This window comes from Cyprinus carpio, unplaced genomic scaffold (genome assembly GCF_018340385.1).
Source record: "Cyprinus carpio isolate SPL01 unplaced genomic scaffold, ASM1834038v1 S000006728, whole genome shotgun sequence".
NCBI classification, from domain to species: domain Eukaryota; kingdom Metazoa; phylum Chordata; class Actinopteri; order Cypriniformes; family Cyprinidae; genus Cyprinus; species Cyprinus carpio.
The window spans coordinates 69,044-93,154 of NW_024879331.1; the positions used below are offsets into that span (position 1 = coordinate 69,044).

Consider the following 24,111-nt stretch of genomic DNA (forward strand, 5'->3'; position numbering starts at 1 on the left):
CACACCTCAGATCTATCCAGTTTGTGAACCACTGGTTTCCACACTGGTTTCGTTAAACAAAATTAATGATTATTTTAAAAGATTGACTCAAACGAATCATCTGTTCACGAATTGGATCATGAACTCGCGTTACTGCGCCAAAGATGATCTATTCTAGAACATTTCGAATGAATGAAGACTTCAAGTTCACCTGTAAAGCACATAAAGCTATCGTTTGACTTTATAAACTTTTATTTCATGCATGATTCGTATAGATCTGTTAACTGAATGCAAAGTGTGAATTCTAGGAGAATTTTTGTGTCGTGATGAGCATGGATGCACGCCCACTAGGAGTTGCTAAATGAATAGGGTGCTGCACAGTTTGTTTGGTGCCTCTGTGTGTTGACTTAATGGGTAAAACTCCAAATTTTACTTAAATTATTATATTATAATTGTTGAATTATTTTATTTGACCTATTTTTCACACCATAATGTGATTTCTTTTATTTTATCTATAATACTTTTTCGGAAAGGTAACTGTAATATGATACCCTCATTTAAAATGTAATTATAAGAAATTAGTTCCCCTATTTTTGTGTTTTAAATGCGTTTGACGCCGTTACATGCATTTCATTACTCCCCAGCCCTGGATTATCTGAGAAACTTGAAATCATTTGTTGTTCTGTTGTCTGTTAGATTGGACGATCAACGGAAGGTCCGATTGACTTTGTGGTGACTGACACTGTGTCGGGTGGAGGGGAGAGTGAGGACACACCCATCACTCAAAGCACCATCTCCCGCTTTGCCTGCCGGGTGGTGTGTGAACGTAACCGCCCTACACAGCACGATATCTACGCTGCAGGCTTTGATTCTTCCAAGAATATATTTCTCGGAGTAAGTGGGTTTTCTTGCCTGATCTTTGAAAATGGAATTGTCTGTGGGATACATTTCTCATCTCTGAGTTACTTTAGTAAGCTTTTATTTATATATACGCCTTGTGTATCTGCTGTCTTGGGAAGTAATTCCACTGCTGATCCAATGGAAACAGATCTAAACTTACCTGGTAAATATAGGTGTGTGTCCGGCGAACTGGAATGATCACCCATGTGTCACTATAAAGAGTGCAGATGCATTCATTTTTGGGTATGATAGAATTAAGGCTCTCTGTAGGAGAAAGCAGACTTAAATGGGAAGTATCCAGATGGTCACAATTGGACGGGCTGACAACCAATGATGTTGTGCTAGTCATGCACTCCGGGGCGGGTTGGTCCACACAAGTGAAGTCCAAGCCTGGTGGTGTGGAGGGAGATATCAGTGTGTGGAGATGTTTACACACTGAGGAGAAAACCGCAGTCCGCTCCTAACCTCGAGGCAAAACTGGTTAGTATGTCTTGCTGCAACTGTATAAAATATTGATATCCACATGATGATGAAGGGGTCTGTGAACATGAGAAAAAACAATGTTCAAAAATATTAAGTTTTTTTTCTGGAAGTGCATATTGAGGAAAAAAACTAAGTTATGGATGTGACAAAACTCGTTGGATTGGACGTGTCTGAAAATACACACAAAATCGAAAATTCAACAATGAAATCATCATGTCACTTTTGTTGACACACAAAATTATCTTAATGCTAGTTTTGACATAAGAAAACCAATCTGAAATTATTCTGAAGATTTTTTGAACTTAGTGAATGATTATTGCTAGGTCCCAAGGTGGTTGGGTGTGTGTGTGTGGTGACGAGAGTAACTGGACAGCAGGCAGAGTATGCAATGCTTTCTAAAGAACGCAGTGCCATCGGCTGGTTAAAAACTAATCTCAGAATCAATTCAAGAGGAATCCTGAATGCATTCGGAAAATAGTTTACAATTAATCCACGGATCAGGCTGACCATCTGATCTACATGTCATTTAAGACCTATCTTATCTGAGGTGATGAAAGAACTAACTCAACTGGGCTATCTCAGCTGCTGAAACTATTCCCGTCAACTGCTACATGATATGAGACATTAATATAACTAGATTTCTATTCAACTCTAACTTGTCCCTGATTCGGATGCTGTTTTTAGGTATCTTGCCATTTTTACTCTGTGTAAAATTAGTCTTCGAGCTGTCCTCAAAACCTGAGCTTGAACTGGCAGCGTAGCTTGAGAGTGCGCCCTGTTTCGAGCCTAAATTAATCAGGGTTCCTAGTGCACTTTCAGGATGCCTCTCTACTAGGACGTGAATATTATATAAAAAACACAACGGACAGTCACGGAACATTACAGCAGAAGATGATTAACGGATTTTCATTATTATTTGAGATGTCGATTCCCTATTCCAATTTATTTATAAACATCATACAATATTCTCCAGTGAAACAACCATTTGTTTCATTAACGTTTACTTATGATTGCCCTTATAGCTAACGACATTAGGCTATGTTACATTTCACTGAAATACAGAGGATGTTTTTATCACTGCCATGCCGCCAGCGGAATGAACACATCACGTGTGTTTAATTTTTCAATTTTTCTTTTAATGTAACGTCCGTAACGTCACGCCCATAACGCAAAATTAAAGTGTTTACAAGTAACACAAAGTGTTCGTGGAAGTTCATGCACATGATACCTTTTATATGAGTTTACATTGCATCACAGAAACATTGGAATATTTTTGAAAATTAACACTGTATGTGTAGCATAACCTTATCCTCTAAAACGTTATGGACGTAACTGGACCTGGGAACTCAAAGACACATTTAACAAGAGGCTTATAAATTTATAGAGCTTTTGACTTTTTAGTACCTATGGATATTGTCTTACTCCGATCATGTTGTTTCACTATGTCTCAACAGGTTGCCAAAGTCATAGTTATAATTTCAGAAGAGTTATATATTTTTTTATATTGAGTGTTTTTTTTTAAGGGAAAAGGTGAGTGTCTTTTTAAGGGAGTGTTAAATCAAAAAAAATGTTTCTACAGGATAGAACGGAAGCCAAAGCAGTTAAGTTGCGTTATTACGAGTTGTGCAGAACAAGCTGCCGCAGTATGTTTGCGTCTTCGAACTCTAGCTCTCCTGGAGGACAAATGTGTTATGCACTATTTCATTGCTTACCATTACTACATCAAATGTTTTGCTAATACAAAACATGTGCTAAAAATAAATACTTGAGACAAACATTAAACCTCATGGATATGTGTTCGTAAACAAAAGTTAACAGTATCAGATATTGAAAAAACAATATCCAGCCATTCAATTAATCCATCAAACTCATTGAGAAATGTTAACAATGTGCACTAAGTGTACCAACAAACAAAACTGTTGTGTGTAGAAGCCCTGTGATGGACTGGCCATTTGTCCCAAGATGTTTCCGTTCCTAAAGCCTGAGATCCTGGGATAGGCTCCAGTTTCCCGGCAGATCCAACATGGGACATGTGTTTTGAAAAAAAGGATTGATCACCTGTAATGAATGCACTGCTCAGATGTATGTTTTCTGTTATGGTGGAGAGTGAGAGTAACGTACTCCAGGATGGCTCTCTGGTTGACCTGTGCGGAGCCACACTACTCTGGCGCACAGCTGACGGCCTTTTCACCACACCCCACTCAGAAGCACTGGAGGCCCTGCGCAAGAGAGCTGAACGCCCCCAGCCCGGGCCTCAGTGCCCGTGGGCCTCAACACCCTGGCCTTTCCCAGCATGCAACGCTGCAGCCGTGCCCTGGCCAGTGTCCCCACCCAGGAGGACAAGCAGCCCTGGGTCTACCTTGCCTGTGGCCACGTTCATGGCTACCACGACTGGGGCCACCGTTCTGAACGAGACCCCAATGCTCAAAGAGAGTGTCCCATGTGCAGAACCGTGGGCCCCTACGTGCCACTCTGGCTCGGATGCGAAACCAGCCTTTTACGTCGATACCGGAGCAACCAACGCATGCCTTTGTACCTTGCGGTCACGTGTGCTCTGAAAAGTCAGCCCCGGTATTGGGCGGAGATTCCTTTACCGCACGGCACCCACGCTTTCCATGCCGCCTGCCCCTTCTGCGCTACCCAACTCAATCTGGCACAAAAGTGGGCGAAGCTCATTTTTCAGGGGCCTATAGACTGAGAGTGTAGAGGAGGTGGACAGTGGATTATAGCGTAACTGGAGTCCAGTATGATGAAGGACAATTCCTAGAAGAAGTGCGACCGCAAGCTGTGAAACTGCCCTTGAAAACTGCGTTTGCTGTGAGAGCAGGTTCTTGCTCATGCGACTGAGGTGTGGTGATAGTTAGCGAATGACAGGTGTCCGTCATGATTTCCTTAGTTATTGTCTAACAGCCTTCAAGATGTCAGTTCACACCGGTATGAGCACATCACTCAGGAGATTTAATATATTTCTACACCTGGCTTTAGACTAGAGATGCTTTTTGTTCTGTCTTGGTGATCAACCTTCCTGTGGAGTTTTGTTGTTTTAACTAATCCTTCCATTGATTTCCAAAGAACTTGATTATCTGGTTCTAGTGTGTAGAGTTGGAACTGCAGAAACTGTGCAGAATGGTCAGAGCGCCCCAGGACCAGGATCTTCTTAACATCCATTATTTTAAGTAGTTCAATGTGTGGGCAGGATCCCAAACTCCACTGAGGGCTTCTACAAGGATCCACCTGTTGGAGAAGTGATTTGGGATCTGCAGTACTAAAATGGTTGTTTCCAAAGAATAAAAAAAATGGTGATTCTGATGAGTTTTATAACATGAAGAGTACCAACCATAACACTCCTAAAGGATCCTGCAGGATAATAACCAGCCACAGTGGAAGCTTCATTTTCAGAGGATCGTGCATTAAAGAAAATTACAGTGATTTGTCAGTTTAGCCTAGTTCTCTGTTCATAAAAGGTATTCGGAAACTAACACATGCTGTTTTTCTGTCTAAAAGCTTTGATGTAAAGGTATTTTTATTCATACTGGGGTAACCAGTAAGCAGATTAACAACGGATGTTGCCAAATATTTATGGAACTGGCTTTAGAGTTAGTAAACTAAAGTAGTAGATCTTGAAATGTTGTGTCCCAAATATTTTGGGTACTGTATTATAACTTGCCCACTGTTCGTTTGCCACATGTTGATGCTTGATATATATAATCACAGTAGATGGTGAGAAATGTGGAATATTCTGCAGTTACCATCTAAACAAATGTAGAAAATAATGAGAATGAAACGATGATGGTGGAGGGTTTATGGCCGTAAAGGAGCTATGACGCAGTGTTCACTTGATGATGATTTCTCATTGGTCAAAATTCTCCTATTTCAACTGTTTATAAGCTTGTCATGAGATTGTTTTTTTAAAATGACTTTATTCCACTATTTTCCTAAAAAAATTTATACAGAGATGATTTTCTAATGTCTAAAGACATTTTTACAGGGAAGTGAAGAAGATATTTTAGACGTACTGAAGGGGTATTTTTATAAAAAACTTGCATTTACAGAGCCGTTTTTCATCACTGAAAAGTATTTATTATTTTGGTTTGTGTACACCATAGCCCATGTACAGTTAGTTTTAAAACAGATACTAATATATTTATTCAAATATGTACTTTAGGTGTCGGTTATGAATGTATCAGCCCTGAACAACAACAAATGGGTCATCACTCATTTATAAGTGCATGCTGTGTCTGGAGACTTAACCTGTGAACAGTCGGTAGTCATGTATTTTTTATTGATGCACAAGCCTTTGATCCATCTTCTGATTATGCTTGTGTTTGCAAAATAACCCAATGTTTCCTCCAACACTCCATGTTGATTTCAGACCCAATATGAAATGTAACGCTCTAAAATGTCACATTGGATTTCATTTGTTAATTGAATGTTCTGTTCTCTTTTTTGTTTAGATATACAAGTAGTACTTGTGGTGTAAACGCCTTGTGTGGTTATACATACACTAGAGGATATTGTGTTTCCTTGAAACATATCATTGTGAAATTTTCACACCAAAAGCAAAAATGAATTCTGGTTGGGGAGTATACTTACTTAACAAAGCTACTGTTTATTAACAATGATGGTGCTTCCATGTGGAGTGGTAAACTAAAATAAGGCCAGTTTTTTATTTTTTTTTTAAATGCCAAAAAGGACTTTGTGAAAAAGCTTTTATATTTTGTCAGGTTGAATTCCAGGGGAGTACAAATACATGTGTAAAACCATTGTAAATTTCAGTTGTTCAAAATTAGGCACAATAAACATTACACTACAGAGCTTTAGTGTTTTAATTGCAGCTTTGCAACAACAGTGTAAAAAAAGAGCGTTTTCGCTGCAAGTAGACAGTTTAACACAGAAAGAAAACAACACTGAAGTGATGGAGTACAGACACTGAATCTATTAGCCACGCAGTCAATATTGTGATGTTTTAATCAAGATGCAAAACTGATGTTTGGCCACAGGGCTGTAAAAAAAAAAAAAAAAATAGTCCATGCTGCATTTACATTTGTCTTTGCATTTTTTTGTTATCACATTTTTGTAATATAAAAGACATTTCACTGCAAAAGCTTTAGTCGTAATAAACCAGCGATGTGTCTTCTAGACATGTATGTATTGGAAAACGCTTCTGTTTCTTTCATTACTTCAGAGTTATCCATGTAGATATTTTCAGAATGCCCTTTAAGAGCAGTGAGAATTTTTTTCATGTTTCAAACATGAATAACCAAACTTGTGTGCTGAGTGAATGAGTGAAGTTCACACTCTGCTACTAACATCTCTACCATGAGGCTGTCACTGTCTTTAGGTCAAAAGTTTAGAGAAACTTTACTACACTTGCTAATGAATGTTAAATCCTGCACATTTCAGGCCTATAAAAGAGTCTAGCTGCGTCCCAAATTATGCACTGTGCACTCAACCATGTAGAGTATGAATATTATAAGGTTATTTTGTCATTACAAAACGTCATAGAATAGTGCATAAGTACGCGATTTGGGACGCACCTCCTGTCTGCTTCTTTCCTACTCCTTTTTCTTCAGTTGCTCTTACATTACATCATCAAACCCATCATAAAGTTAAAAGTTCAAAATTTAGTTCCCAACACAATTATGAAGGTTTTTTTTTTTTTTTTGAAGATAACGCTTGGAAAACAAACAAATCATCACCAGAGATCTGATGTTGTGAGAGATTAAAATAAAAAAATATTAAAATTAAGATCACTAAAAATGATAAGAAATCGTCCACGTTTCTTTTTTGAAGTTTGTGTGAATTATTAACGCCCACAAGAGGGTGCTGTTATCATATTTTATAAACTTGAAATTTTTCACAGTGACACTAACATTTTTTTTTTTTCATGAGCTAAAGCTACTGTAGAAACATTATGACTGCATTTAAGAATAATTCAATAAATTAAACGTCTTTTTAGTACAATTTTCACATTTTTTACTGCAATTTATATTTTTAATTTGTTGCCTTTTTTAATAATACATTTAGTTCATGAAGGGAGCACCTTTCATGAAGTTTAAGCCATTGTATTTATAATAACCTTCTGATTATAATAATCTATTTTTTTAATATACTAAACTAAAAATAAATTAAGAAGCAACCAATTTAAAATGCATAATATTAACACGAGATTAAAAAAAAAAAAAAAACATGAAACTATTTTAACTAAATTTTCACTAACACTCTGTGAATAACATTTTTAGCTATTAAATTTTTAAAAGCATTCACGCAATGGCTCGTTTGCAGTTGTGCATGTTCCCTGTTTCAAACTAACTGTGAATCTGAAAAATTACACTTTGAATCACAGAATGAAAGGGCTTCAAATAATGGCAACCAAACAGTGATGACATATGGTCCCTTTCATACGCGCTCTCTCTGCAAATAAGGGCATATAAAAGGATTTCGATTCTGAGCATGCCATTTAGCTGCTTTGAAAGGGGAGATCAGTGGGATGCCATGACTGCTAATTAACATTTCCTCCTGTAGATGCTGGGGAGATGGGATGTGTCTCGGTCCCACTCTACGCTGTCTCTCCAAATGACAGTCAGCGTAGTAAAGGTGACAGAAAGATCGTTGGGAAAATCTCTGCTTGGCTTGCCCCCCATTTAAGAGGGTTTTATTAAAAATGACATAACGTCTGCATTTGTGATGAAGCTTACGGCTTGTCTTTTGTGGTTATTTGTAATGTGAAAAAATTCTCAAGTGTGATGTAATATTAAATGCCTGAAAAGGCCACCTCACTACGAAGTCATACACAGAGGATGGCTGTCACAAACGACCGAAATATTTGCTCCTGTACTCTGTTCTCTCCTTGTTTGAATTATGAAAATAAAGATTAAGCCTTACAGCTGGTACCTTTTCCTGTCTTTGCACTGATTTTTGAAATATACAGTTCAGCAATAGTTTCTCTCTATGAGATCTGTGCATTCACCAAAACTGTTCGAGACGTAATGTGGAAGGCTTAGCAAGGGAATATTGCATGCTCGTGCTCAGAGAGAGAAAGAGAGAATGTCTTTTTATTTTGCGCTGCCTGCTAGCTGTCTCCTTCAGGATGCCTGCCAGCTCAGACAGTCCAACTGCTGAAGGATCAGCGCCGCATAAAATCAAGACATGTCACCCCCATCAGCAGTGTCAAGATTGGGACATCAAACCAAAATATGGTTTGAGTGCTGAGTCCTCTAGAAGAGGTGATTTTCAGACAATGTTAGGCTTCTTTATCAATCTTTTAGAACAAAGAAAATTGATGATAATTACAGTGCAGTGAAGTGGTCTTGTTAAAATGTGTTCGTTTTCGTATGTAACAGGGATGTTGTAATGTTCATCTTCACTAGTCATGTTGAGAGATTTTTTTGCTATTTTTCCTCTTTTCTATTAATTTTGTTCAAAAGAAGTGTGCAAATATATGTGATGACTTCAAATGCACCTCTTCTAAAAAATGTCGCAATATCATAAAAAGTCATAATACAGGAATAAAATTCTTGAAAAGAAAAAAAAAACTTACAATATATAGAAAAAAAATTATAATATATTATAGCTTATAAAAGTCTTCTAATTTTCTGTGTAGTATCGCAAAAGTCATGTGGTCATGGGGAGTACTGGAAATTATATCAAAGGTAAGTATCAGAAATATCAGACAATATTATCTTTTTATGATATTAGTTAAGGTTATAAAATGTCATGTGGTGTGTATTTATTTATATATATAACATTTACCTTTTATAAATGATGATTGAGAAATATTTTACCTTTTATTTACTGGTTACACCGCATGACATTTTATGTCATTAAATGTAACTTTTGAAAACCATATAAAAGCTCTTAGATAAAAAAAAAAAAAGGATTCCCTTCCCCTTTTGTTTATGTACACGGTATTGATCTTGTGTTTTTTGAATTCACTTCCTGATCAGTGTCCTGTGACCGCATGAGGTCTTTTTTTTTTTTTTTTTTTTTTTGAGCATCCAAATATCCGGGATGGAATGCTAATGGAATTTTTTATATTATAATTTGGAACCAATCCTAAATGGGATAAAACAAAACTCCTCCCTCAGAATCAAATATGATCCTGCTGGATAAACTGGAAATCCTAGTTTTCCATTTATTTTGTCACTGGATGCAGTAGGAAGCTTGTTTGATCCCATTAGCTTCCAAATGATGACAGATGTCAGCAGCAGTCCTTCAGGGGTTTTAAGGTCTAGAGTCTCTCGGAAGGTGTTGACTGCTGAACTCTTTTGCTCCTGCAGGGGAACAGTCCCTCTCGACCAGGGTGAACTGCCACAGGTGGCAGGATGCCAAAATATCAATAGCAGGGATGGTGAACTTGATATTTACCTCTCTCCCCCAGCGTGATTCCCCGTGAGATGATATGCAGATCATCGCCTGTAAATAAGAGATAGTAATGCTACACGTGCGCGCGAACACAACACGGCGCGCGTTTGTTTCCCCCGCGCTTCTAATTTAGTAAACTTGGCAGTCGTTTTAATCTCCCGGCAAATTGAAGCGGTAGGGGATCGTGGCAAGTGTTGGATGCATGTTTATTAATTCCTCGCTATTTCTGTCTAGTGCAATTAGTCACTGTGTTTTGCCGCTGTGGAAAATGTCCCATTAATTATCTACGGCCTGTAAGTGGAGCTGCGCTTTGTGGCTACTGTCTGGAGATTTTGGTTCGGTAGGAAGAGGACAGGAGAGGTCCGCATTCAACTGTCCTCACCCTCTGAATGGTTGACGGTTTTGAAATGTCTCTTTACTAGCCTTTTAGGCCAAACGCGTAATCTTTGCTTCGTTGCAAAAAGAACAGCACAGTCGTCTCAGTTTGGCTTCTGTTGTCATCATAATTGTTTACCGAGCAGCCGAAAGGCGCAAAAGTCGTTTCAGTAAAAACCCCTTTTATAGTAAACGTGACGTAAGATTAAAGGGTCTGCACACAGTTACATTCTTCATCTGTCATTTGTGAGCTGTTCCAGGTTACCGAAAAAAAATAAAATAAAATAAAACCTTGACTGAGGGTAAGACCGGGGCTTGTTGTCACATTAGCTGTGAGTGAGTCAAAAATCCAGTTGCAGAAATGCTTGTTTTAAATCATTCTCTATTATCTGTTATTATTAAACACAAATATTTTTAGGCTCAAGTTATTCACATAAGCCCTATGTTTTATGCTGTAATTTTAATTAATTAATTAATAATAATAATAAAAACGGGTTTGTGATATATATATATAATATAATAGATATATAGATTCTATATATATATATTTTAATCACTGTCAATAAAAAAAGTTCCCTTTTTGTCAACTTACCCCATAGAGTTTACCATTATGCTACACTATGTCAACTTGTGTTAAACTGTATCTTTTAGACAGTTACAATAGAAATCTCATGAGATGCATGCTTTGTTTGTTTTTTAAGTTGGTGATTTTGTATGGATTTGTGTGATTCGTATCAAAAAAAAAAAGAAAAGAAAACCACAACCACGAAGGTCCAGGCACAAATGAGATTTTTATGAATTGGCCACCGAATTGCATTGAACTTTTTGTGACAAGCCCCATTCTCCTTCATACATTTATTAAATATGATTCAAAAGGAACACAATTAATTAAATGCAAAGTATTTTGTTTAAAATTTATTTTAGTTGTCATATTTTTTGCTTTAGTTGCCAAAGCAGCATTTTTCATTTTCACTTAGCTTAACTTGATGTATAAAATAACTTTAGTTGTTAAGTTTTAGGTAAGGTATTAACATGCACTTTAATAAGTACTAATAAACAGCAGGTATGCTAGTAATATGCCTGCTAATAAGCAACTATAGTGAGAACTGGTCCTGAAACTAAAGTGTTACCAATATTTTATATACAGGAACAGCCCCTGATATCTTTAATCATATACTGACCAAGCATGTTTTCAGTTTTATCTCAACAATATCAACTAAAGTTGGGCAAATTGCTTCTGCAAACCCATACTGTGAATTTACATATATTTATACAGTTTCTTTCCTTCTTTTCAAATGACAAAACAAGCAGTCAGTCAGAATGGCAGTGTATTTATAGAGCTAGGGCTCATACACAAACACATCAGCAGCATCGAGCCCCTCATCATCCCCCTCCTCGCTTCCTCTCTCTCTCTCTCTCTCTCTCTCTCTCATTTGCAGCTCTATGGCAGCAGTGGCACTCTCAGCTCCACAAGAGGACAAATGACTTTAATTACAGAGTAATTGCCGAGCGTTGTGTTAATTAAATCTTGATCAGGTTTAAGTAACTGGATTGCTCCCACTTCGAGCCCATGCTGTGATGTGCTGTCCTCTCTCCCTCGTGCACATCTTCAGTCTCACGCTCTCTCCGCAACGCGTCTCTGTAACACAGCTCAAACCTTTCTGGTGTTTCATTCTTTTCTTGAAGTCATAACCACTTCATTTAGTTCGGTCAACTCTTTGGCTGGGTTCCATTATGTCAAAATTTTTTAAAACTCATTAATATTAGTTAATATAGTAGGAATCATGCATTAAAAAACTATATAAATTTTTTACAGCAGTTATTAATTCAGATGAATGTTAATTCATAAATATACAATTGTTCAATATATACTACCATTCAAAAGTTTGAGAAGCGTTTTTCATGTTTTTGAAAGAAGTCTCTTCTGCTCACCAAGGTTGCATTTATTTCTTCAAAATATAGTAAAAACAAATAGTGCAGAATATTTGAATTTAAAATAGCTTTTCTATTTTAATCCATTTAAAAAAAATGTAATTTATTCCTGTGATGGCAAAGCTGAATTTTTCAGCATCATTACTCCAGTCTTCATTGTCACTTGTTGATCCTTCAGAAATCATTCTAACATACTGATTTGAAACATTTCTGAATATTGTCAATGTTTGAAAACAGTTGTGCGGCTTTTAGCAGCATTTATTTGAAACAAAATCTTTTAAACAACAATTTCTTGACTCTTTAATACGCTTAATAAACGTATTTATTTCTTAAAATTAAAAAAATTGTTCTTTCCCGATTCGCTCTTTTTGTTTATAATACATTATTTTTTAATCTATGCAACTTAATGTTAAAATGTAGTAGTAGATGTAATAATTAGCATTAACCTATTCTGTACAAGCATTAACTAACAATAAATAAAATAATTAAAAAATATATATATATTTTATATATTCTCAAAAATATTGTTTAGTCTAATACACTTTTATTTTAATACCCAAATTTTCTCAATTAAGTCAAAAAAAAAAAAAAAACTTTTTACAAGTTTTTTCCCCCCATAGTGTTTATTAAAGGGTTTATTGCAATTCGGCTACAAGTCATTTGAAAAAAATCCCCGCCATACAAACATGATAGAAGCAGAATCAAGAGTGTGGCATCTACTGCAATTTTAGATACATGCATTATCTTTAGGTTCCTGTTGCTTTGGCCAAATTGAATCCTCTTATTTTAATTACCGCCATTAGGTGTTCGTTGCTGCAAGGCAATTTCAAGCAGCCCTTGCTTTTGTTGCATCTCATACTCCAGGCCCCACCAAACCAATATTAATCACAATTGTCCTAATCTCAGGGATTTTAATTGGGAGTGCTTTGTAAACCACAAGGAGGTAAACAGAAGACAAAGGTGGCCTGAATGCCCCTTAAAATTGTCGGTCTGATGTGCGCTAGGATCACCTTTTTTTTTGTTTTTTGTTTTTTTTAAAAAAAAAACAAGATCACAGGTATCACTACATGCTTGTCTCAGAAATTGTAAAAAGCTCGTCTGATAGAGCTGTATAGGGTAATAAAATAGCATGCATTAATACATAGTACACACTACATTTACCACTGCAATTAATCTGTTTCAGACCGAATCCTTTCACTGCTTTGTGCATATTTGTGTAGCTAACACAGAGGATCATGGGATTTTTTCTCTACAGATTTTAAAGGGCTTTATTGAAAATCCACTTGTTTGCTAGGCTCTTGGGTTTAGATTAAAACAGACTGTCAGTGTACAGTAAGTAAGCAGATAGTAAGCAACAGGCTGGAGCTGAAACATATTGCAACGAGTGGCGGATTTATCTGTGATTTAGGAAAAACCTAATCCAGTTTTTCACTGATGCACCGTGATTTAATTTATGTGCAGATGTCAATATGTGAAGTGTTACCATGATGGCTTTGCTCTTAAAATACTGTGGTTTTCTGCTCTCTCCTCTGCACTGGCTGTAGTCACCAGGCATCTCCCTAAAAAAAAAAAAGGTCAAAAATAAGGTTTTTAAGGTCAACAAATTCATTTTTTATATAGATATAAAATCACACACAAATATATATATAATCAAGATCATATTTTTTTATACTCATAATAAAAAAACTTATCTTATTCTTTTTCTAATATGATATCTCACAGATAATATATATTATTATACATTTATTTTTAATGTTTTTGTAATTTATTATTTTACTACTTTTGCTTTTGTAACTGGCATCAACGTTCCTCCCTTTTATTTGAAGCCATATTGCAAAAAAAAAAAAAAAAAGAATGTAAATTTATTATTAAGTGCATGTTATTACTCTTTGTGGCTTAGAGAGAAAACTATATACACATTGCTCAAAGTCTGCGGTTGTATACTGGTTTAAGATGACACGGGGTATGTATTATTTATAGGAACATTTCTATATTATGATTTCACTTTCATTACACATATTGTCCTAGAAGCAATTTAAAATGTGTCTAAAGAGAAGAATAAAAAACAGGCTTGTGTGTGTGTTAGAGCAGGGCAGACGTGTGGTGTGTGTGTGTGGTTGGTGTGTGTGTCGGGGGGTGGTTGAATCAGTGATTAGACAGTAGGGACGGTAGTAAAGGGGGAGATTATGAAACTCGGATGTGCTGACACATCTCTGGCTCTCAGTTTAGTCCAAGGATCAGGACTCACTTTAGATAGTGGAGGATTAATGATCAGTCTGGCTTGACATTTTTATGAGGGTAACCTTTCCCACCCGTCAGGCGCTGAAGGGTCTCGTACTACATCCACATCGAAGATACTTTTGACGTTCCACATCAGGTCACACAAGTTGCCAGCTGCAGTTAACTGTTATTATTAAACTATAACAAAAAAATATGTGTGTGACTTTTTTTTTAGAATATTCATTTTTTCTATTTAATTTCAATAATGGTAATAGTTACAGTTAAAGTAGCACTTTCTGTAAGGCTATGGTTTATAGTAAAGCACATCATTAATCATAACAGCAGGCACTGAGTTTACACATCACTAGATTATGATGGGATTAAAGCCTAATAAAAAAACCTGTCCCATCTCTAGAACAGCAAGAAATATGGTTAGGATGCAAATAAGAAAAGAAACAAACATGGGTATATAGTTATCATAGTTACTACATCAGTCAAACATTGTTCCTCAGTAAGAGAGAAGAGATTTGAAAGCTTATACCAGTGTTTTAGTAGAGATCCCTTATTTTATTTATTTATTTATTATGAATTCTGCAGTAACGATGGTACCATTGCAGGAAACTATCAACAGTGGAGATGTAGGCTAAATGCAGTTTGTCTCGATTGTGCTACTGCGAAGATTAAAACGCGCACTGGCGCGATATTTATAACGTTGATATTGGCGCAAACGCCGCTGTTAAGAGCAACATTAGCAATGCAATCCACACAGTTGCTGGCACAAGGAAAGCGGGGAACTTAGACGATAACGTTGTTAATTTAAAAACTTACTTTGCTAATACAGCTTCCGTTTACTGGTGCGAGAATGAAGATGAGTTCACCGGCATATTCTGAGTGCGCGCCGTTTGCAGACTAGACGCGCGAAACGAACGGGTCTCGAGACACGTCTAACAAACGTGTAACATGCATAAGATTTCAAATAACTAACACTAACTTAGAATTTAGAAGACGGCTGGAATGTCGTCGTGGACGCTGACGGGAGCGACAGCCGCGTGTGTTTAGCTTGTGTATGCCGCCTCTGCTCCGCGCGCTGTGCCCGGCGGAGACTCAGGTGAGACTGCACTCAGTCACGTGTGTTTGTGTTTATGTCACATGCAGCCTATCACAGAACAGCATACTGTAATATCACATACACCGCATGACGTGAAACTTCTGCAAATCTGCTAACCGCATAGAAAACCCTATGAGATTATTATTCAACGGCCTGAATCCAACAGCCAGTGGAACCCAAAAATGATTTTTGGGAAGTCACACCTAAAATATATGAATATCACAACATTATGTAACAACATATTAGACCAAGTGATGTCTGTTTTAAAGAAGGATAGCATAAGCTAAACTTTTGTTATACAATTAACATTTTCTGGTTTTAATGTCGAGCAATAATGGCCTTTACAGATGCCTTTTTTTGCCATAAAAGCTGCCAAGAGAACAGAAAAACTAATCCATCTGGAATGACGTCAGAGCATTAATCAGGAGAGAGTGAGAGAGAAATACTGTACATGATGATATCCTTGCACTGCAAAACATGCAGCAGTCTGTATTCATGTGAGATTTATCATATATAATAAAAGAATTGATTTTGTTACCCTTTAGCCAGTTTGTGATTATATTATACCAAGGTTTTTTTTTTTTTCCTTATGTTAGTCCTCTAATCCTCCCATGGGATTTCCAGAAGGAACAGTTTATTTAATGCTTTTGATGTGTTATTAAGCAATGCTATTAACACAAAGGTAAATTACTCTTGTAGGCATAGCACTTACCTTACAGTGTTTTTTTTTTTTTTTTTTTTTTTGCAGGGCAGAATTAAGTAAAAGAGAATAAAGAGGAGACATCTGTCCTAATATAATAATGAAGAAAATGCTAAATGTGCAATTTCTGATACGAAGGTTCATATTTGTTGATATTGTTTTATATTGTATTATTTTGTTTATTTTAACTGTGTATTGTTTAATTTTTTGTAAAGGCTCACTAGGGAAGGACATTGAGAATTAGCTTCGGCTAAAATGTTGTAGTATGTAAAGTGTTTATGTGACATACTTGTCCCTATTCAAATAAACATAACATAACATCTTCGGCTAAATTCTATTATAATGCTTAACTGCACTTTAATATGTTAATAACCTTTTGCCCCCAAGTCCATGTGGTATGACCAACAAAATCATGTGCTGCAACCTAAATGCAGACAAACATGTAGACAACAACAAAACATAAAACTATAAATGATAGAATACACTAGTTTTTGTCTGCAGACCCTTAGTTTGTTTGTGTAACAAGGTCAAGAAGTCTCTTAAAATATCAGATACAATATCATAATTTGATATTTCAATGACAAGGCAAGGTTCAGGTTGTAAAATGAGCTGTGGCTCCCCCCAAAAAATAATTCATTCATTATATTTATAAAAAATAATTTTTCCCTTGTAAATTCTAAACACATAATATTGTTTACAAAATAATGATTAATGTGTGTATATTACATGTATTCAAGTTGTTGAAATATTACTACTTGATAGTTCCACCCACATTAGATTATTATTTGTTTTAAAGGTATAAAACATTTTAATAAACACATGAAACCAACAAAGTACATTTCTAAGAACTTGGCAACATGTGTTTAAACTACATTTTTATACGATTTTTGCTTTTCTTATCGTTTCTGGTTTACGCCGTCTTATTGACCCATAGACGCATTTGTGCATCAATTGGAACACCTTTGCACATAAACAAAATGTATTCAATAATGGGGAAACAAATTTCTTCTAGGAGCATGTGCACGGGCAGGGTGGCTTTTGGAGGCTTTTAGGGGGATGGGGGGCTGCAAGAAACTGTTTTGGGGCTTAGAGAGAGAGAAAATAAAAAAATCAGCCAACCCCTAAAGCGTGCCGTTTAGGGACAAATTGCTGGATGCTGGAGTGATAGCGCCAGCTGAATGCTCGGCAGAAAATTCTCCAGGTTCTCCGTCTCGCAGGTCCTAATCCCTTTAGGTTGTGCTGCGCCCCGGAGAGCTGAGCGGGGCGCGGCCCGCGGGACCGCTGTTGTCTAGGAATGCGAGTGTGGAAATGGTGGGGATTTTATGGGGGGAGAAAGGCTGCTGTGGGTGCCCGATGGTGTGCTATCACAGAGACACTTCGCTGTCCTGCGCTCAACTGCGTTTGCACCTCTTTCTCCATTTAGCCCTCCCTCTTTGGGACTGGGCTCAGTATTGGGGGTCTAGAGACAGTACTGCAGTGTATGAATGAAATTGTGATGTATAACATGAGAAATTTTGATTACAGGGATTATTCAACAAAACGCTTTGAAATGCGGTAGACCTGCTGGCCCTCCACCGCGTGTGTATCTTTTCTATTCCAAAAAATGAGAGTGTGAAAGCAGAGGAAAATTCAGCTGCTGAAGTGTGAGGGGTCTGCACACCTACAGATAGAGGACTTCCAACATGACAACGAAAACAAGACGACCGCATAGTGATACGCAGGAAGTGCCAGCTAACAATTTCAAAATGTTGTGATGCACTGAACATTGTCATATTGCATCAGAGAGCACAGATTATAAGGATTTTACAGTATTTAGGCAAGTATTGCATCAGGCAGAATTGCTTAGATTTATACAACAGGGCAGAAACATTTGGGATTAGTGGGCGAAAGGACTTTTTGGCCATTAATCTCTGAACTGCAGTTTAAATACAATTGTTTTTGTTTGTAGATTTCAAGAGCATTTTTGTAGAGTCAAACCTTAAAAGCATCACACCCCCCCCCCACCCAGCCGACCCCCAAATAAACTCACTTATTTTTATGTATATCCTCTGTATTGACTCTGTAATGAGCTGGATTACCACAGTTATGGAAAAAAAATAATTTTAGGCATGGAAACTGGAATAACATTTAATGTTCATGGTGGATTATTACACTACCTACTTAAAGTTTAAAGATGGTAGGTTTTTTTTTATTTTAAATAAGTCCCTTATGCTCACCAAGGCTGAATTTACTTGATCAAAAATGCAGGTAATAATGTGAAATATTATTACAATTAAATTAAATCTCATTTAATCTATTTTAGAAAATGCAGTTTATTTCCTGTGATGGTAAAGCTGAATTTTAGCATCAGTACTCCAGTCTTCACGTGTCAGAAATAATTCTATTCCTGTTGATTTGGTGCTTAAAGAAAACATGTTGTAAAAACAGTCGTAGTTGTGCTGCTTGTTTATCTTTGTGGATTTCAGAGTTCTGGTTTCACATTTGTTTTATAAATTTAATTAATACATGTCTTGATTTCATTGATAGAAAGTTCAAAAGAACAGTATTATGTTTGAAATAGAAATATTTTTGTACCTTTATAAAGTGTCTTTACTGTCACTTTGATCAAATTTAATGTATTGTTGCTTAATAAAGTATGAATTTATTAAAAAAAAATCTTTACTGACATTCAAACTTTTAAATCGTAGTGTACCATTTAAACACATTTATCTAAATATAATTAATTTTTTATATATATATATAATATAATTTTTTACATTTATATATTAAAAACTGGTGGGTTCATAAACCAAAAAGGGGTCGAACATTCAGTTTTAAAAAAATGTGATTTGTGGTGGGTTTTAGCACCAATACATCTGGTGACTTTGTTGCAAGTTCCATGTCCAAATAGGACAGTTGTCTAATTTGTTAATAATAAATAACCATTAATTAATAAATGTTAACAACATTTCATTGTTTACATTGAAGACAGCATTTCATTGAGACAGTATCTGGCCATATTTACTCAGCTTGCTTGTTTGGAGTAGTAAAGGCTTTACTCAGCAAACCAACGATAACACAGTGTTGGCTGTAAAAGGTTTTAATTGGAGACATATAATAAGTATAATATGTAAAAAATATTAATTCAGGTTACAGGTGGCATCTCAATTAAATTAGAATGTCGTGGAAAAAAAAAAAGGAAAAAGTTCACTTGTTTCAGTAATTCAACTCAAATTGTTTGTTGGTGAAAAACTTGTGTATTAAATAAAAATCACCAGTGACTGACACCATCAAATGAGTCAGTAGATTTAAGTCTTTGGTTTTTTAATTTGTGATGGATTTTGGTCTCACATTTAACAAAAAACCACCATCTCAACCAAATTAGAATACTTCATAAGACCAATAAAAAAAAAAAAAAAAATTTTTAGTGAATTGTGTGGCCTTTGGAAAATTATGTTCATTTATTCATTTTACTGTACAGAGTTCTCAATACTTGGTAGGGGCTTTCCTTTTTGCTTTAATTACCCTGTCCTCGGCGTCCGTGTTGGTTTTGCGTTTAGCGTGTGGTGCACAATAGAGGTGATCAGCCTTTGTAGGAACTCCACCATTGTGCTGATCCAGGTGGTTATGGAAAAAAGCCCAGGTTTTCTTTGACAGATCGCCTTCAGCTCAATCTGGCATTTTTGGTCTTATTGTTTCTCATTTTCCTCTTGACAACAAAGGACCCACAGATTCTATTTGGGGGTTCAGCGTCTGGTGAGGTTTTGCAAATGAGTTGAGGCCCCCCCACACCAAGGCTGGGCCAGTCAAGGAAGCACACCAACACCAGCGGCCATTTAACCAACGTTCCACTTGTGGTGGTGTGCTTTTTGCACGTTATGTGGCAGGTGTTCAGGTGCAAAAAAATCCTGCTTGGAAAATGAAATCGAGCATCTTCAAAAAAGCTTGTCAGAAAGGGAAGGATTGAAAGCATGAAGTGCTCCAAAATGGTCTTGGTACGTAAAGGGGGTTGTGTTGTTTTTGCAGTCAGGGTGCTTTTGCAGTTTTTTTGCGTGACTTTGGTTTTCAAAAAAAAACACAATGGACCAACACCAGCAGATGACATTGCACCCCCAAATCATCACAGACTGTGGAAAACTTAACACTGGCACTTCAAGCAACTTGGGCTATGAGCTTCTCCAACCCTTCCTCCAGAATCTAGGACCTTGACTTTTCAAATAAATGAAATACAAAACTTGCCTCATTTCTTGAAAAGGAGAGGACTTTGGACCACTGCCGGCAACAGTCCAGTTTTGCCTTCTCAGCCCCAGGGGTAAGGACGCCTCTGACCGTTGTCTGTCGGTTCAGGAGTTGGCTTAAACAGAGGGAAGGAATACAACCAACTGTAGCCGAATTCCTGTACGTGCTGTGTTTTGGTGTCTCTGGTTATGCTGCTCTTTTACTGCATTGACCGCAGCCTCAGTCCATTCTTTTGTGAAGTTTACTGCGAAAAAATTTCTTGAATTGATTTTGTTTGACAATCTTCAATAAGTTCTGCGGTTCTCTCGGTTGGTTGTTGCATCTTTTTCTTTCCAAACACTTTTCCTCCTTCCACTAAACTTTCTGTTAACATGCTTGGATACAGCACTCTGTGTGAACAAGCCACGGCTTCTTTGGCAATGAATGTTTTGTGGCTTACCCTCCATGTGAAGGGTGTCAATGATTTGTCTTCTGGACAACTGCAGAAATCAGCAGTCTTCCCCATGATTGTTGTGTAGCCCAGTAAAACCAACTGAGGAAGGGACCATTTTGAATGGGCTCAGGAAAACTTTGCAGGTGTTTTGAGTTGATTTAGCTGATTATCATGTCACCATATTCTAATTTTGTTGAGCTAGTGAATAGGTGGGTTTTTGTTAAATGTGAGCCAAAATCATTCACAATTAAAAAGAACCAAAAGACTTACTAAACTTCATTCTAGTCGGTGTGCATTGAATGTATTTAATACACGAGTTTGACAATTTTTAAGTTGAATTACCGAAATAAATGAAACGTTTCCCACGACAATTCTAATTTATTGAGATATGCACACCTGTACCATACAACAAACACAAATACAGTTGAACAAACTATGTCCGAGGTCATGAAAACACTGAAAAGGTTAAGATAAAAAAAAAAAAAATGAAGAACACCTGAAAAAGTTATGAATGAAAATCATATCGATTGGTCAAAAAGTGTGGGTGTGGGGACCCGGAAATTTACTGATTTATAAAGTGGTTATGGTTTTTACAAGGCCTAGAATATCACCTTGTGAATGAAATGTCATAGAGGAGGAAACACTAAGGTTCTTACAGAGCACAGTCATTGTTCGAGGTTTTAGAGGTAGGAGCCTTTTTGTATTGTGTGTGGCTTGGCATAGAGGGACATCACCAGGCGTTTATGCTCGTGTGACCAGGCATACCGCGACAGATGGGGGGGCTCTGCGCCATGCACCTAGGGAGGTAGTAGGAATGCCAGTTTGAATAGATTAGCCTGTGTATGTGTGCGTCTGTCTGCTTGGGGATCAGGGGAGCTGTGTGCGATGGACGTGGAAGAAGAATTGAGCGTGTCGCTTAGGAAATGAAAAGTCACACTGGGAGAAGATTTTGGCAGGTTTTGATCCCAGCAAAAATTAATGGCAAAACCAGTGCAAGTATTTTGATTTGGGGGATGGGGGAAAAACTTTCAGGAGAGGACTTGTCTCTTAATAATAATTATTGGGTTTACATAATTTCCTCTCTCTGTTTTTTCTACACAGGAGAGAGCTGATCACTGCTGCTTGTGAGCTGGGGGTAAGCCATAATGCATCATAGCCTGCATTTGTTTAATCAAATCCACTCATTTAACTCTTATAAGCATTAAGGAAAATTTAATTAAGTATGGGGTGAGGAAACGAAAGGGGGAAAAAGAAAAAGAGGGGACAAAGGACGAAAAAAAAGGGAGGGGACACAGACAACAGGGGAAGGAGAGGGGGGAGCCACAAAGGACGGAGGAAAAATGAGGGGGGAAGGGGGGAGGAGCAGGAGGGGGGAAATTTACTTTTCAGGCCACAGCCAGTTTTTTATCCTCTCTTTTCTAGGTTTGCACTCTCTTTTTTTGACTGCCTAAGTTAGGAAATAGAGATGCTATAATTTGCAACCCTGTTCTTCAAATCCAATTAGACTGAATGGTTAGGCGATGGCTTTTGTAAGCTTTGCCTTATGTACGGTATAAGGCTTATTATACTCAACCCCTCTATTTTTGTGCATGCGCGTGTGTAGCCTCAAAGAATGAACTAAATCGGGTTAACAGTTATAATAAGTTTTATTATTTAATAAAGTTTTATTACGCTGCCACGATCCTTTTAGGGAGGCTGTGGCTGTGTCACTATTGCCAGTAATCCCTCCCTCTGTCCGTGGTGGCCCCCCTGCCTGTCTGCGGCTCTCCCCAGGTTCGGAGGGCTCTCTCCGGGCCACAGGCCGCCGGCCCTCCCTTCCTGCTCCCTTGAGCCATGGATCTTTTCCTCCTTTCAACTTCTCGTCGCAGGACTGCCCCCTACCAAGTTGTTTCCGCCTTTTTTGCCGTGCCACACGCGCTTCCAGACCCGGCAACGCCTCTGCGTGTCTTTCCACGGCTGTCAGCCTCGCATGGCACCGGTGCAGGCATTTCAGCCACACACGTCACACGTCGTTTGCGCAGTCACACGCACCTTGCTGGCACTTCCAAGCGTTGCCCTTTGTGCCCCTGCCATCTGCTTACCATACTGTCTCTCTCTTTTTTTGTGTTCTGTGTCTGTTCCCCCCTTTCCAAGCCTCCCTGTTCTTCTCTGCCTTGACCTCTCTTGCTTGTCTTTCAGCTGTCTGTTCGTTCTGTATTATAGACTTTTAACAGTGTTAGGGGAAGCTACCTTTGCAACTGATTCTACTCATAATTTAAAATCGCTCAATTACAGTCAAGCTGCCCTTTTGTGACCCTGGACCACAAAACCAGTCATAAGGGCCAAATTTTTGAAAGTGTGCAACATCTGAAAGCTATATAAATAAGCTTTCCATTAAAGTATGGTTTGTTATAGTAGGACCAATATTTGGGCCAAAATACATCTATTTGAAAATCTGGAATCTGAAGTTGCAAAAAAAAATCTAAATATTGAGAAAATGCCTTTAAAGTTGTCCAAATTAAATTCTTAGTAATGCATATTACTAATCAAAATTTAAGTTTTGTTATATTTACAGTTGAAAAATTCACAAATACCTTTCATGGAGCATGATCTTTACTTAATATTCCTAATGATTTTTGGCATATAAAGAACATAAAAAATCAATAATTTTGACCCATACAATATATATATGGTCCAAATATACTACAAGCTAAGTGGCTAGCAATACTAGTTGACCAAGTTCCCAGTAGTTCCCTCCTCTAACTTTAAAGACCCCCAAATATAACAGTCCCTTCTAAAATTTTATTTTCTTTCCTGCAATTTCAAGTTTATATCTTGCAATTTTTCATTGACAACTCGCCACTTTTTTTCTCAGACTGTGATAATTTCGAGTTTGTCTTGCAGTTCAGATTTTATTATTATTATGTTTTTTTTTTTAGAAATTCTGAGTTTACATCTTGCAAATCTGACTTTTTTCCCTCTTAAGTCTTGGTTTAATATCTCTTTTAAAAGGGATGCATATTTTGAGGGCGAAATTACAAAATGCAAAAATGTTTTTGTACATTCAACTTTCCTATTCATAATAAATGTAGGAAAGAAAGAAATACAATGGAGATCAAAATTAGAGAAACAACCTTCAATTTCCTAAATTTCAAGGTCACTGTTTAGTCCCACATTTCAGGAGAACCCCGGTGGGCAAACGCCGACTGATTTGGCCCACTGCTCTGCTCATTTTGATTGATTTATTTTCTTATTTATTATTACCTAACATAATTACACACTAGGCACCCTTTAAAAGATATATAAACTCAAATTTGTGAAATGTAAACTCATAATTCTGAGAAAAATTGTCAGAATTTCAAGACATAGAGTCAGGACTGTGAGAAATAAACTCTGAAATTGTGAGAAAAGTGTCCAAAT

General features: G+C 37.2%; 2 pseudogenes; both read left to right on the top strand.

The window, feature by feature from the left end:
* Window positions 1–4,104, top strand: part of LOC122144576 — a 7,979-nt pseudogene extending 3,875 nt beyond the window's left edge.
* Window positions 4,105–15,267: 11,163 nt separating this feature from the next.
* LOC122144584 overlaps window positions 15,268–24,111 on the top strand; it is a 31,222-nt pseudogene continuing 22,378 nt past the window's right edge.